Raw genomic sequence first — 14,030 nt, 5'->3', positions numbered from 1 at the left:
TCCTTGCCTTGACCTTTTTATTAAAAGAACGAGAAATCCTTCTTTGGTATAACTGAACTTGGTTAAGAGCTGCTAGTCTTTTCTCATCTATTAATAGCAATTCTTCATATCGAGCTTGTACCCAATCCACTTCCGGTATTTGGCTTTCCAATGCGATTCTAAGAGAGGGAATTTCAAGTTCTATAGGAAGTACTGCCTCCATCCCGTAGACTAGTGAATATGGTGTTGCACCGGTTGGTGTTCTAACCGACGTACGATATCCCCATAAGGCGAAACGCAACTTTGGAAACCAATCATGATACTTTTCTGTCATCTTTTCAATTATAGTTTTCACATTTTTATTCGCCGCTTCCACTGCCCCATTCATTTGTGGTCTATATGTAGACGACTTACGTTGCTGGATCTTGTAATGCGTTAGTAAGGCAGCCACGTCTTTCTTAAAATGGGAACATGATCACTAATCAACTCATGAGGGACACCATACGTACAAATTATATTTTCGATGATGAACTTGGCAACATGTTTAGAAGTCAAGGTAGCATAAGACGCTGCCTCAACCCACTTAGTAAAGTAGTCGATTGCTACTAATATAAATTCATGTCCTCCGGTTCCTTTGGGAGTGATTTTGCCAATTATATCTATGCCCCATATTGAAAATGGCCAAGGTGATGCCAAATTGTACAGCAATGAAGGTGGTATATGCTGTGCATTGGCATAAATCTGGCATTTATGACACTTCTTAACGTACTAAGTACAATCATGTTCCTGTGTCGACCAAAAATATCCTATCCGCATTATCTTTTTTGCTAACATTCGACCGTTCATGTGCGGTCCGCAAGTACCATTATGCACTTCTTCCATAATTCTTTGAGCTTCCTTTTCATCCACGCATAAAAGGAGTACCCCTTGCTGAGATTTCTTGTATAACTTTCCTCGACTTAGAATAAATTGTGCTGCAAATCTTTTGATAGCGCGCTGTGTCCTTACATCAGAACCTGGCGGAAAGCCTATTCCTAAATGGTAGTTCAATACATCTGTGAACCATGGTGCGTCATCACCGGTTACTATATTATCGAGGGCCATACAGTATGCTGGTTCTTCTCTTCTTTCAATGCATAATGAGATATTTTCTAATTCATTTGGGATATTGATCATCGACGCCAATTTAGCTAGAGCATCTGCAAATTGGTTTTCATCTCGGGATAAGTAAAAGAACTTCGGATCGTCAAAATGCTTGAGAATGGTTTGGAGGTATGTTTGGTAAAGTGCCAGGCCCTCAGTTTTGACTTTCCATTTTCCCAAAATCTGATTTATAACGAGTGACGAATCTCCATATACTCTTAAGTTTTTAATCCCCAAATTGCTCCGCTCAAGTCCTAATATACACGCTTCATATTCTCGCTTCATTATTTGTGACGCTAAAATCCAATTTGACTGAAAGAGGGGTGTGTGCCCCATCCGGTGAAATCAAAAGTACACCTATGCCATATCCCTTCTGATTGGATGCGCCATCGAATAATAACTGTCAATATTCTTCATTAGTAACAAATATTTCCTCGTCAGGGAAGTCGTATGCTTCCTGTTTGTCTTCTGAAACGGGAAAATCAGCTAGGTAATCAGAAATCCTTTCCCTTAATCGATTTAAGGGACATAAATGTAAGATCGAACTCAGCAAGCATCATGGTCGATCTTGCTATTCTGCCGCTAAGAACTGGCTTTTCAAAGAGATATTTGTGAGGGTTCATTCGTGATATGACATGAATTGTGTGGGTCAACATGTAGTGTCTTAGTTTCTTAGTGGCCCACACTAATGCTAGACAGGATTTCTCGATTGGAGAATAATTGGCTTCGTATTCCAGGAATTTTTTGCTCAAGTAGTAAATTGCTTTTTCTTGACCATCCTGAACTTGTGCTAACATTGCACCCATTGATATCTCGGTTACTGTCAAGTATAAAAGAAGTGGTAGTCCAGGTCTTGGGGGGACCAGAATTGGTGGAATTTCTAAGTATTTTTTTACTTTTTCAAATGCTAGCTGACATTGTTCATCTCATTCAAGAGATGCCCCTTTCTTTAGCTTCTTAAAAATTGGTTCACACACCATGGTAAGCTTGGATATAAAACGACTAATGTATTGTAACTGCCCCAAAAATGCCCGAACTTGCTTCTCTGTTTTTGGTGGTGGCATATTTCTAATTGCCTTGATCTTGGATGGATCAGCCTCAATGCCTCTATTACTAACAACATATCCTAAAAGCTTCCTAGAGCAAGAAAGCACATTTTTGCGGGTTGAGTCGAACATTATATTTTCGGAGCCTATCGAAGAATTTTTGTAATGCGGTCGTATGACCTTCTCTATCCAATGACTTTACTATCATATCATCTACATAGACCTCGACCTCCTTGTGCATCATGTCATTGCAATAGCGTTGTAGTGGTCCTTTGGTAAGTGGCTCCCGCATTTTTAAGTCCAAATGGCATAACCGTATAACAATACGTTCCCCATTCAGTGAGGAATGTAGTTTTCTCCATATCTTCTTTGGCCATTTTAATTTGATTATACCCCGCATAACCATCTATAAAGGAAAGTAGAGCGTGACCAGCCGTGTTATCCACTAAAATGTCAATATGGGGCAGTGGAAAATTGTCTTTTGGACTTGCTTTATTAAGGTCCCTATAGTCGACACACATTCTGACCTTTCCGTCTTTTTTGGGTACCGGAACAACATTTGCCACCCACTCCGGGTAGTTAGCTACTCTTATAAAACCTGCCTCTAATTGCTTTTGTATTTCCTCTTTTATTTTTAATGCCCATTCTGATTTCATCCTTCTAAGTCTCTGTTTTACGGGTTTTGCAGCAGGATACAGTGAAATAGTATGTTCATCAATTTCTCTGTCTATGCCGGGCATATCTTTATAAGACCAGGCAAACACGTCACGATATTCTGTGAGTACTTTAATCAAACTTGCTCGTTCTTCTGAGTTTAGTGACAATCCAATCTTTATTTCTTTCTTATCTTGAGCTGTGCCTATATTTATTAATTCTGTTTCCTCAATTATTGATGTTTTATTTTCCTGATGTGTTAATGCTTTTATTATATCTTTTGGCAACTCATCTTCATCGGAAACTAAACAATCAGAATAAGATATGGGAGAGGTAGGAGAACCAGAAGAGTAATTGAAAGCTATTTTATTATCCTTGGAAAGAAGTACATTAAAGAGTAGATCACTAGACTCGGAATTTGAACTTGAATTAGAATTAATAGGGGAACTCCCCGACTCAGCATGAAAAGAAATAGGGTTAAACCCCGACTCATTTAGGACACTAGACTTGATAATACTAGACTCGATAGGGGTATGGAAGGGTGAAAACCCCTGCGTGCGCTCTGACTGACTCTCTGTCTCAGACTCGGTTTCAGGTTCGGGTTCGGACTCGGCTTCCTCAAACATAGGCCCTTCTCCCACGCTGATTTTGATACTCTTTCCATTAGTTGTAGTCCATTTCCAGGTTTTACGGCATCCATGCTCCATGTTATTGTTGCAATAGGTTGTGATTAGCTTAGAAGGGTCAAAGTTGCTGTCTTGAAGTGATATGACAAAATGGTCTGAGTGTTTTATGGGTGCCTGTCCAAAGAGTAAACCAAAGGCATTATTGTTTGTTTTTGGAATCCAATCTTCGGTTGGCATTTTTAATGGGAGGGGAAGTGCCTCCTCATAAAAGTAACAGTCCTCAAATATTTCAAATCCGAGAACTTTCTGTTTTGTCTTTTCGACGAAGAATGGTTCTGGAAAGTTAAAATATGGAAAATAATCACCTTCTTTGATAAATTGTCCATTTAATGTGTGTGGATATGCACCTATTGTTTGATTTGTAGGTCTATTGTCTCTCTTGGCAGCTTTTTCCTTCATTCTTTTTGTCAATGCTTCTTTTATTTCTTTCTTAGATGGCTGAAACCCTAAACCAAAGAGGTCGTGTTTGATTCGGTTAAGTGAAGGGTCGGATGCCCTTTTGGGAGTCTTACCAACTGTTGTCCCATGCATGTAGCCATTTGTTTTTCATTATTAAGTTCACGAGTAGTATTTGCATAATAGGGGCTAATTTTTTTATCAATGGGTTGTGACTTGTCTTCTATGAAAGTGACCTCTTTTTGAAACCCCATAGGTCTACGTCATCTTCACCATGGTTAACTTGCAATCTTTGGATTGGGTGTGATTTCAACTCGGCGGGTGATGCATCTCGAGTAATTACCGATCCTTGAACTATCATTTTGACTTTTTGATGCAGGGATGAAGATATGGCATTAAGCTCATGAAGCCACGGCCTTCCCAGAAGAAGATTATATGAGGCAGGTATGTCGATCACCAGAAACGTGACTTTCTTTTCTATGGGTCCAGTAGTTATTTTAGTTGTTAACAGCCCCAATACGTTTCTACGTGTGTTGTCATATGCACGAACAATCCGATTAGTCTTCTTAAAGTCTTTTTCTTCAAAGCCTAAAGCTTGGGCTATTCTGAGTGGGCATAGGTTTACTGCCGATCCATTATCAACTAGTGAGAGGGGCACATATTTTTTGTTACATAGTGTAGTTAGGTGGAGTGCCTTATTATGCTTTATACCCTCTGGGGGTAAATATTTATCAGAGAACGTGACCACGGGCGCCTCTCTGTCCGTTGTCAAATAACTGGCCAATTCAGCCGGAGTAGTTTCAGATGGGACACTCATACTTGTCAATGCATTTAGAATAGCTTGTCTATATTCCAGTGAGTTGCATAATAAGTCCCAAACAGTAATGTCAGCTTTTAATTTCTTGAATAACTTAATGAGAGCATCATCTTCTTGTGCATTTTTATTTTCCCCTTCTTTATTTTGCATGGCCTGGGATGGGCTTGCGTCAGGAGGCTTATAGTGCCTACCTGAGCGAGTCAGATGTTGTACATTATTTTGGTCAGGTTCGTTATCAGTGTTGTCTTCACTTTTATTGTCTGCCCAAATGTCACGGGACTCATGTTCTTCATCACCCCAAATATCATGAGTCCTATCATCATCTTCCCATTCATCTTCCTCATCACTCACCCATAAACCCATAACATCGGATATAAACTCGAGTCGGGTCGGTATAAATAGAGTCATTATTTGAAATGGCGAACGTCTCGAGTGGATTTTTATTATTGTTTGGCTTTCGGGCTGCTTTGGGTAAAGGGATAGTGCGATTATCAATCAAATTTTGGATAGCATGCCTTAAGGTGAAGCAATAATCCGTATCGTGCCCTTTACCTGCGTGATATTTGCAATATTCATTTTCTCTCCATTTCGGACTTTTGTTTCTTTGGATCTAGAGTGGGTCCAATGGGCTTTATAAATCCTTCCTTAATTAATCGATCCGGTGCTCGTGATGAGGCTCATACCTAGATCGGTGAATTCCCTCCTTGGTTTTTGTTCCAAGGCATTCACCGTGTCTCCCCCTTTAGAAGTTGAAGCAAAATTTTTCTTGTCTTTGTTAAAGCAACCTTTGGACTGATTTTTTGAGTGGACTCGACAACATCATCTTCTATTTGTATACCAATCTTGTTTAGTCGAGCAAAGGATTCAATGCTGCATATCGCGGTGTGATTTATAAGGTTCAGTAAATTTTTCACAAAAATATCCACTGTTCGGCTTCGGGCGGTCTTTCAATCATTTTTGCAGCTTTATTCCTCCACCGAGCTAAGAAATCTGTAAAACCTTCTTTCTCGATTTGCTTCGTAACTTCTAAATCCCGCCTTGTGATCAATAAGTCTGCATTCTTTGAGTATTGTGTCGGAAATTCTTTTATGTCTTCCCGAGTTAGATACACGTGTAGGATCTAGAGAGAAAAACCAACTCCGGGCTACATCTTCTAGAGTGGAAGGAAAAATAGCCGGAAAAACTGATGCATCCACTTCTTTTAAGGCCATTGCTTGTACAAAGCTTCTTATGTGGTGAGCTGGATGCTCGGTACCTTTGAATTTTGGTAGGTCAGCGGTCGTAAATTTCGGAGGTAGTTTGCCTCGCATGTTCGGCATGTTACATTCAACATCGAGTAGGTCAGCATACTTAATGTTTCTTTTGATAAGCTTCTCCATGTCCTTGAGCTTTTTGGTTACGTCATCCTCACCACTACCGTCATCCTTGATTTTGTCTTCTATGGATGACAATCGGTCGGTCAAAATGGATAGAGCATTCTTAAGGTCTTTGACTGATTCTTCGAGCGACATGGTGACTGGTGGTTGGGTTACAAGTACGGCTTGCGGTATTGTCCACTCACATACAGCCATAAGGCCTGAGCATGCATTTGAAATTACATCCGTCAATTTCGTTCTCAGTCCGTCATTTTGTCCATCGGTCCTGCACACTCCCAAAAAAAAAGAGAAAAAAAAATAATACAAAGTTCATTTTGTTTCGTCAGTCACAAAAAAAAAAAATAGTACTCAGCACTTCAGTCTTAGGTGACGATTCATCCATAAACCATTGCATGTATCGTTATCACATCTGAGTCTCTCCGTCTGTCTTTTCGCCAGTAGCAAGTCTAGCATAATGTAAAAAATCAAGTTCAATTATACCTTCATTACATCTTGTATGCATCACTTAGGGATTAGTGAACATGATTTATGGACTTATAGGTGGTTCGACATTTGCCTCGTATAGAGTATATACACTTAGAACTCATATCTAGGCAGTGGCACGATTTCCTGTCAGCACTTGCGCATAGTGTCGTTCTCTGCATGACCCGAGTCCGTACATCGTAGTACCGATCATATAAAAAAGGTGTTTATTAGGAATTTACATTCAGATCTCATATAAGCAGTTGTACATGTGCATTCACTTACTCCATTCTTGTCCTGTTGTAAAAGAAATAATTCCTTTTCTAAAAGCTACGATGTCATAATCCGGGATAGGGGGGAGTAAACGAGACCCTAATTTTAATAGCCACTCTAGCTTGGGAACAAAAGAAGGGTACAGAAAGACTAGACAATACCCCTAACTCACATGTAGTTTCCATCAAAATTTGCTTAAACTAGGACCATCCTAGTCCTCTTTAAATTATATAAAAGAAAAAAGAAAGTCAAAACCACTACCAAATTACTCCCTCAAAATACGGTACTATCACAGAAAATGCTAGAATCAAAAAAAAAAAGTTATACCTGTTGAGTACATATTGTCTAGCCATATTGAGTTAAGGGAAGAAAGATCTACTGAGCTTCAGTCAATTACACTAAAAAGGTCATAATTACTTTGTCGTATGTAAGACGTAGTGACAATGTCATAGGAATTCATATGAATTCTGTCGAGCTTTCGCCAAATATAGGACCATCCTATTCCTTTTTGAGTGCATTAAAAAATGAAACAAAGAGCATATGCCATTTTTATTAGTCATTTGTTCTACTTTTTACCCTTAACTAGTAGAATAGACTTGAAATACTTTAGGTCGTATCTTTTTAGTGTAGATCAGTCGACGTCTTAGAGTCGGCCTAAACGAGGGCGTGCACTAGACCATCTTTTCCATCTCTGTGGTGTGATAATTCCTTGATCGCCGTGTCTCTAACTAGGTGACCTATAGGTTTGGAGATTCCATCTTTCTACTTGATTCGTTAATTTTCCATACTTCATGCGACTACTAAGTTTAAATGAGCACAACTCTTTATTTACCAAATTTGTCAATTTCCCATGTCTCAAATGACTACTAGATGAGCACAACCTCATATAACCGATCAATATCCAAATCTTATCATCCACTATCATTGGTGCTAGAAAACTAGCTCAAAAATATTTAAACCAGATTTTCAGTACACCCGTGCCCAAAAATATCAAACAAGACAAGGGAGCGCGCACTCCATGCTATTTTATAGGTGACCACTAGTCCCTTAAAATGAACTTAAGATGTGAGTCTAAGTACCTATGCAAGTTCAAATATATCCATATCCAGTTTCAAGACTCTCAAATATTCAAAGAGAAAAACTATGATCTCAAATGGATACAATTCATTGTCAAAAGTTTCAAAAAGTCAAAAACAAAAAGAATATGATCTCAAAGAGATACAAATCCAGTGTCAAAAAAAAAAACTTAAAAATTCACAAGGCAAAAAAATCCAGCCAAAGTTGCAATCAAATCCAAGGTCAAAAGTCTCAAAAATTCACAAGTTAAAAAAATTCCAGTCAAAAGTTGTAATTCGAATTCCAGAGTAGTCATTTCTCCTTTCTTAGACAAGTTAATTCACAATTACATTGTCTCCATTCCTCTTGAGACGATCCTTTTATTCATTTAGGTGAGTAAGAGAGGCACACAGGTCTCCAGTGTCTTCTAACACCATAGAACCTTCTACTCCATTCCATTTATCACCCTCGTTCAGCATCTAAGAATTCGGGGGATGTACACTAAGTTTATACGGTCATATAAGTATTTTGTTTCTATGGTATTAGTTTTGCTTAATTAGTAGAGCTTGTTACTGTAAAAAGGGCAGAACTCATCAAAGTATAACTCAAATTAACAGGTCAAATAAAAATGAAACACATTCTCCACATCAGAGAATTTGTTAGAAGTTACTTCTAGAGTAACAGTGTCCAGTCTATGTCCAGTCCTTCTACTTGGATCACATTTGGGTCAGACCCCATCTTTTTCAAAAAATCTTAAAAAAAAAAAAAAAAAAAAAAAAAAAAAACTGTTTTCGAAAGTACTCCATTTTTGCATTCATCAGTGCATCATATCTAGGTGTCTAGGACATGCATTTGCATTTCAGGTGTCATATATTTGTCACTAACTGCTCCATTCGACTACTTTGTCATTCATCTTCCAGATTCATCCAAAGTGGGGGCTTTCTCATAAAGTCTCATCATCTTCTCGTAAAATAAAATTTTGCCAGTTTCAATATCAATCAAAAATTTCCTAGCCCTTTTCGTGAAATAAAATTTTGCGATTTTCAACTCTATTTCGAAATAAAATTTTGAAATTCTTTGGTCGGCAGGCCTTGCCATGCATTTCAAGTTCTTAAAATAAAATTTTCTGAACTTACCCTTTTGCAAAATAAAATTTTGCAATTTTCAAACTTATCGGTCAGCGGGCTCTAACACCACCAGCCCACCACCTCCTCACTCGCCCAGATCCGGAGCCCACCACCAGACCACCACACACCATGCACACACCACACCCGACCCACAACCCGCCCACCACAAACCACCAGACCCATCACCACCACCGAGAAACCCACCCGACAAACCGACACCCGACTACCCACGGCTTCCTCGACGTTCTCTTGACCACCACAACACCCACGGCCACCTCCTAAAGCCACGACACCGCCGCCTGCCTCCCTTTCTTCTTTCTCTCTTTTATTTTTTCAGATTTACATTTGTTGCAGATTTGTTTTTATGTTTTATAATTTTTTCAAATCTCGTATTTGATGTATCGGTTTTTGATATTGGTTTTGATATCTCGTTTTTGATAATTTCTGAGATCAATTCTTAACTTTGTTTTTCATTGTTTGAAGTTTCAACGACCACCACCAAGTTTTTTTTGGATATTTTTAGATCTCGTTTTTTGTTTTCTCGTTTTTTTTTTGGTATTTTTAGATCTTTTTTTTTTGTTTATTTGGGTGTTGGTTAATTAATTTTTAGTATTTCAGTTTTTTATTTCTCTTTTTTTTTTTTTAAGTTCCATACTTTGTGCTAAAGTTATACAATAATTAAAATAAAGTTATACTATTAACCTCTAAAGTTATACTATTTACGACTAAAGTTGTACCCTTGCATATTAAAGTTATACTATTTACGACTAAAGTTATACGCATAAAATACAAAAGTTGTAGATCTATTTTATATAACTCAATTTGTATATTTTTTTTAGTATTTGTGTGTTGGTGTTGTTGTGAGACGGTTTTTTAAATTTTTACGACTAAAGTTATACCCTTCAAACATTAAAGTTATACAATTTATACTTGTAGACACCTCAAAATGTCTACCTAGCCTTACGGGTACCCAATAATGAGGCTAAAACTATATTACTAAATGAAAATTAACAATGTTATAATTAATAGCTCTTTAGGCTTATTTCCTCGTAAATTATTCAAAATAAAATACAACCTTTAAAAGGTCCTATATTTCTATTTGGTTCCGTTTAATCCATTTCATATCATTTGGATTAGTAGTTGGATAGTTTGTTATTAGCCCAAAACTAATAGCGATTGATGTAGAAAAACTCGTGTTACCAGGCCCATATTAGATTATGGTTGAATGAGATGCCTAGTGACCAAATATTTGCACGTGTAAAAAAAAGGCAAGGAGACCAAATATCAACATGTGCGCTCGAGACAAACAAAAGGTAAAAAATAGACATAAGGAGTGTTGGAGATTACGGAGGATAATAAGGATAAAAAGAGATAGATAGAATCTTATATGTGGCAGAGGAAGACGTTGATTACAATTCACACACGAAGAAGCACGGTCAAATACGATCATTAGTATTTTCATCCGGACAAAATTGCGTACCCAGCTAGTATAAATACCAACTTCATCTTACAATTTGGAGGGACACACAAAAATACAAAACAGACAAAGATTCACAAATAATTCCGTCACACCAAATTCACGAGACATTCAGATCTCAGAAATTCCATACTTATACATCGTCTCAAATATTCTATCCCAGTTTCCAATCAAACCATCCCACATAAATTGTCCCAATTTCATATAAGCGCATAAGAGCCAATAATTAACAACAGATTCGAAATTCATTAATAGTCAAACATCCAGATAGGCCTGAGGGTACCGACATCGAATAAATTTTTCTTTACTCTTTCTTTTAATTAGTTCTTTTATTTTACCTTTTATTTAAATTCTCTATTTTATTGTATTGACTAACCAAGTTAATTTGTTTTTGTAAATAATTTGTATTAAATTGTATAACTAACTTTCTTTTTTCTGTCTTATTTTCGTCAAATATATAATATTATAAATAAATAGTAGAGATCGTCAGTTTGACGGGCGGTCCGGGTGCCTAACACCTTCCCTGACCGTACCTTTACCCCCGAATCCGCAATCTTTGGTTGGTAGGAGTGACGGATCAGTCCCCATACCAGGGATCAAAAGGAGTCTTTTCCGTTAACTTTATTTTTGTATGTTTTTTTATAAACCTACTGGCGACTCCATATTATTTACTTATATTTCAAAAGGAGATTTTTTCAGGAATCTCACAATTCTATTTTGTTGTGTGCTGTTATTTACTTATTATGTTGTTATTTACTTATTTTATATTTTTTTATTTCAAATATGTCTTATATTACATATTGATATTTATATAATGACTTTTTTTTTTCAGATCTAGTATTGTTTGTTTAAAGTTAGTATTGGTGGTTTTAGGATTTCGGTTATATATTGGACTAAAGTTATACGATTTTGGACTAAAGTTACGCGATTTTGTAGTAAGGTTACACAATTTTGGACTAAAATTATACAAATATGGACTAAAGTTATACATATGAAGGACTAAAGTTATACAAAAATTGCATAAAGTTATACAAATATGGACTAAAGTTATACAAATAAGGACTAAAGTTATACAAAAACTGACTAAAGTTATACAAATAAGGACTAAAGTTATACAAATAAGGAGTAAAGTTATACAAAAATGGGCTAAAGATATACAAAAATTGACTAAAGTTATACAAAAATTGACCAAAGTCGTTGAAATTACACACATTTCTACTGGAGTTATACATTCGTTGAGTAGAAGTTATTCATATCGTTACTAGAGTGACACATTCATTGAGTAGAAGTTCAACACATTCCTAATGTAGATATTTGTATAACTTCAGTCCATTTTTGTATAACTTTAGTCCATTTTTGTATAACTTTAGTCCTTATTTGTATAAATTTAGTCAGTTTTTGTATAACTTTAATCCTTATTTGTATAATTTCAGTCCATATTTGTATAACTTTAGGCAATTTTTGTATAATTTTAGTCCATTTTTGTATAACTTTAGTCCATAACTGTGTAACTTTAGTCATTTTATATCATTTTTATATAAAAATGTGAACTATAAGATTAAAATCAACAAATTATAAGAATTTTTATATACCTAAGATTAAAACAACAAATTTTATGAAAAACATTTTAGTAGATCTTAGATGAAAAAAGTATCTCACAAAAAAAAACGAGATTTAAAACCCGAAATCATAAAAAAAAAACGTATAACAAGAAGAGATTTGAGAAAAAATAAATAAAAAAACGAGAACCAACAAAATAAAAGATAATTAAAAGAAAATAAAAGACAACAAAAAAAATGAATGGAAAAAACAACTCAAAACATAAAGATTAACACCAAAACGAAAAGAAAAAAAAACGAAAAAAAATACCGAGGCGGCGGCGGTGGTGGTGGGTGGTGAGTTGGTGTCGGGTGGGGTGGTGGTGGGTGGTGGTGAATAAAGATGAGAGGAGTGGGTGATTTATTTGGATTTTGGTTTTTTGGGGTTTTGGGTTTTTTTAGAGAGGAGAGAAAAGAGTGAGATGTAGAGAGATGAGAGGATGATTGTGATAATGAATTAATGAATGATGGATGGATGATTAGTGAAGGAGATGATTAAGTTAAAGAGGCCATTAGAGGAGATTCATTTCTAGCCATTCAATGAGATGAAATCTCATCCCTCCATTCCCTACATCCAATGGCCTATATGAAGATTTATGGACTTATATGTATATATGGGACTTAGTTGATCCTCTCTCTCTCTCTCTCTCTCTCTCTCTCTCTCTCTCTCTCTCTATATATATATATATATATATATATATATATATATATATATATATATATATATATATATATATATATATATATATATATATATATACGAATCCAGGTGAATCCACCTATATTTTTGAGTCTCATAAGTCCACTTATGCATCACACGTTGTACACAAGAATATCAGAGGGTGTGTACAAGTGAATACGAAATTAATATTAGAGGGTGTGTACAAGCGATAGCATTCGGACAATTCAAATATACTCTATCCACCTACAAAGGTCACAAGTGAATACGAAATTAATCACATTACTTTTTAGCAGAGGCATACATTCGGAATGCTCATAGATTTTTTGTAACGACAGTAGTCGACTCTTGGGGAAGAACCAGATAAGAAGGCTCACTGCTGTCCGCAATATTTTCATGTTTTACAATAGTTAACAAGGGCAAGTGGTAACGGACAAATTAATTCTCTTTAATATTTCGATTTTTTTCAGTTAAAGTAAAATGGTACCTCAGACTCGAAAGTCAAAGCATCTCCTTGCTCGGTACAGTGTCGTATTTGAGATAGGTTGTCTAGAAAGTCCAGAGTTTCCAATCCTTCAACCCCGACTCATTTGAAGTACAAGTTGTGGGATGTGTTAACATATACGGAGTACTTTGCAAAAGGAAAAGATCGATGTTGGCCATCACTCAATAATTCAAGAAAGGCGAATTTGGAGCAGACAAAGATCAATACGATATCGGAAAGCGACATTATAGCATTAGTATAAATTTAACGATTTAAATTAATCACAAGTCTGCAATCCATATACATTGATCCTTAAACTAAGTCTCCAACCCATATATTAGTGTTTTAATTGATTTCCAATTTTTTATAGCTGTTAGTATAAATTTTGTGTATTTTGTATTCGATTCGATATGTTACACTAACTAATGGGGTTGAGCTATGTAACAGAGAAGACACAAATAATGGCGGATTACAATGGTGAACAAGATGACTGGCAATGAACATGGTGAAAGGCGGATTTAGGTTCAGTGGTGTGATATTGTATAGTATAACCCGTGATATTGTTTAGTACAACCAGTGGTGTTGTTTATTGTAAGATGTGATATTATTTTGTATAACTTGTGGTACTCTTTTACTGAACTCATAGACTCAATACAATATCGCAGGTTATACTAAACAATATCACAACTTAATTTTTTTTTTTTTAAAAAAAAAATATATTAATTTTTTTTTTGGTAAAAAAAAAACGTGATATTTTTGTGTGTTACGTGTGATACA

This window comes from Silene latifolia, chromosome Y (assembly GCF_048544455.1).
Source record: "Silene latifolia isolate original U9 population chromosome Y, ASM4854445v1, whole genome shotgun sequence".
NCBI classification, from domain to species: domain Eukaryota; kingdom Viridiplantae; phylum Streptophyta; class Magnoliopsida; order Caryophyllales; family Caryophyllaceae; genus Silene; species Silene latifolia.
The sequence above is the reverse complement of the archived record's forward strand: the minus strand, read 5'-3'. Positions refer to the sequence as shown.